A 3,335-nucleotide genomic window follows, 5' to 3' on the forward strand; every position below is an offset into this window, starting at 1 on the left:
TTACTTTAAAATCAATGTTCTTAATATTATTGTCATATTTTTTTTAATATCTTAATAAACATCCAGAGCCTTTAACAGCTCCTCTCTGAATTTCTCACAACATTCTTCCTTCTTCATCTTCCACCATTTGGTCTTCTTCTCTGATTTGACTCTTTTTCTCTTCTTCACAACAACAGTCATTCTACACACAACCATCCGATGCTGTCTGGCCACACTCTCCCCTGCCACAACCTTACAGTCTCCAATCTCCCTCAGGTTTCCTCTTCTACACAGAATGTGGTCGACCTGCGTACTCCTTCCTCCACTCTTATAGGTCACTCTATGTTCCTCCCTCTTTTGCAAATGTTTAAGTTCAAGTTCAAGTAGGTTTATTGTTGTTTCCACAACATGTGGTACATGAGGTGGAACAAAATTATGTACACAGGCTCCCAGTTACACCCAAAAATAGCAAAATGGAAAATGGGGGAAAAAAACAACAAAAAACATTAGTGGCAAAGTGGCATTAAAGTGATATATTTTTCATTACAGTGATTATCCTGGTTAGAGATCCATGAGTCTAACAACTTCAGGGTAGAAGCTGTTCCTCAGTCTAGTGGTTCTACACTTAATGCTCCTCAACCTTCTGCCTGAGGAGAGTGGGGCAAAAAGTGTGTGTGTGTGTTGGGTGAGTGAGGTCCTTCATGATGCAGGTGGCCCTCTTCCTGCATCTGGAGGTGTAGATGTCTGTGATGGTGGGGAGACTGACTCCAACATCTTCTGTGCAGCCTTCACCACTCTCTGCAAAGCTTTTCTTTCTGCAGCTGTGCAGCCTCCATGCCACACGTTGATGTTGGAGCACAGGATGCTCTCCACTGCACACCTGTAGAAGGAGGTGAGGACTGAGCTTCCCAGTCCTATGTTCGAGGGGTGGGGGGTTAGGTGTGTTTCTTCCGTCTGAAGTTCACGACCATCTCCTTCGTCTTCACATTGATGTGAAGGTTGTTCTTCCTGCATCCGCTCTCCAGGTGTTCCACCTCCTGCCTGTAGCTGGCCTCATCATTGTTTGTGATGTATCCCACCACCGCTGTATCATCTGCAAACTTTACAATGGGACAGCCTGGATGGGTTGGTGCACAGTCATATGTGAGCAGAGTGAACAGGAGAGTGCTCAGCACACAGCCCTGAGGGAAGCCAGTGCTGCTGAGGGTTATGGTGGAGGAGGAGAAGTTGTGGATCCTCACAGACTGTGGTCTGTCGGTTAAGAAATCCAGGACCCAGTTGCATATGGAGGGGCTTAGTCCTAGTGTTAGTAATTTGTCCACCAGAGCCTGGAGAATCATGGTGTTGAAGGTGGATGTGAAGTCCACAAAGAGCATATGGACATAGGAGTCCTTCTGCTCCAGGTGGGTGAGATCAGTGTTGACCACAGAAGAGATGGTGTCCTCTATTGATCGATTCTTGCGGTATGCATACTGGTGTGGATCCTCGCTGATGTCAATGGCAGCTTTGATGTGGGCCATGACCAGTCTTTCAAAGAATTTTGTGACTATTGGGGTGAGGGTTACTGGCCGGTAGTCATTCAGAGCAGTCACTGCAGAGCTCTTGGAACTGGGATGATGGTGGCTGTCTTCAGGCATGTAGGAACAGTTGCCAGGGTGAGGGAGGAGTTAAATATGTCGGCCAACACCTCTCAGAGCTGACTGGTACAGTCTTTCAGCACCTTCCCAGGGATGTTGTCTGGGCCAGTTGTTTTGTGAGAATTACTGGTAATCCTCTTGAAGGTGCTTCTGACTTCTACTGAGGTCACACTGAGGAACTCCCCTTCTGGTGGTGAGGTGAGTCTGGAGCTGGGTGGTCTATTTGGGTCTTCAAAGCAGGCAGAGAACCTGTTAAGAACATCAGGCAGTGATGGGTCACTACGGCATTGTGCACCCCTGCTTTTACAGTCTGTTATGCACTTAATGCCCCTCCACATGCTCCATGGGTCCTGTGAGGAGAAATGTCCCTGGATCTTCCATGTGTATGTTGCTTTGGCCCTCTTAATACCAGAAGCCAGTTATTTTCTTGTCCTCCCCAGTTCCTGTGAGTTGCCAGACCTGAAGGCAGAGTCCATGGCTTTCAGCAAGGTCTGTGTTCAGCCCGGGCTTCAAGTTCAGGTAACACTTCACTAGTGGTGGTGGTGACATCTTCAACACAACTGCTGATGTATCCGAGGACAGTATATGTGTATTCTTCCAGATCCAGCTCTCCTTCATTTTCAGCAGCCTCCCTGAAGATCTGCCAGTCTGTATGTGCAAAACAGTCCTGCAGTACAGAATCACAGTCGTTCACACACGGTGACGGTCCCCTGTGTTGTTCTGGAATGTCTCAGTGGCGGGAGGTAGACAGGGTCAATGAAGATTGAGATATGGTCAGAGAGGTCGAGGTGGGGGTGGGGTATGGCTTTGTATGCATCTCGTATGTTGGTGTAAACACGGTCGAGTGTGTTATTTTCCCGTGTTGTTATGGTCACATGCTGATAAAATCTTGGCAGAGTGTCTTTCAGGTTTACATGATTAAAATCAACAGCCACCATGTAAAAAGTCTCTGGATGCTTGCTTTGAAGCGAGCTGATGTTATCATGTAGCTCATGCAGAGCATCTTTAGCATTAGCATCCGGGGCTATATAGACAGCAATGATATACACCGCTAAAAACTCACAACGTAAATAATGTGGTTGACCTTTCACAGTTAGCTCTTCTAAAGCCTCGGAACATGAGCCGTTTATCAGGACACATTTTGTGGACCAACCTTGGTTTATGTACTGTAGATAAAAACACCACCACCCCATGTCTTCCCCGTTAGCTCACTGCAGCGGTCTGCCCTCAAAAAAAGTCTGTCATCCATCTGAAACGCTGAGTCCGGCATGTTGTTGTTAAGCCAAGTTTCCATGAGGCAGCAGCACATTTTCCTCATCTCCTCTGAGGCACTCAATCTCAGTCGCAGCAGATCCACTTGTTTTCAAAAGAGCGAATGTTGGACAGGAAGAGAGACGGGATCGGGAATTTATCAGTGTTTGCTAATAAAATAAGAATAAAATAGCTAATAAAATAAAATAAGTGTTGACTACAGCCATTTCCATTCTCTTGGCAAAATCCACCACCATCTGTCCTTCCTGGTTTCTTTTTTGACACCAAACCTACCCATCACTTCCTCATCCTCTGTTTCCTTCACCAACATGTCCATTCAGGTCTGCTCCCATCACCACTCTCTCCTCCCTGGGAAAACTCTCTGTCACTTCATCCAGATCTTTCCAAAATGTATCGTTCTCCTCCTCATCACATCCAACCTGCAGATCATAACCACTGACAACATTT

At 46.5% G+C, this 3,335-nt stretch overlaps 1 protein-coding gene across 1 annotated transcript in view; it reads left to right on the forward strand.

Moving 5' to 3' along the window:
• Window positions 1–3,335, forward strand: part of LOC119410819 (sodium/potassium-transporting ATPase subunit beta-3) — a gene marked incomplete in the record, with an annotated part of 19,564 nt that overhangs the window by 15,157 nt on the left and 1,072 nt on the right.

Source organism: Nematolebias whitei, chromosome 6, assembly GCF_014905685.2.
Source record: "Nematolebias whitei isolate Nwh7 chromosome 6, NemWhi1, whole genome shotgun sequence".
Classification (NCBI taxonomy): Eukaryota; Metazoa; Chordata; class Actinopteri; order Cyprinodontiformes; family Rivulidae; genus Nematolebias; species Nematolebias whitei.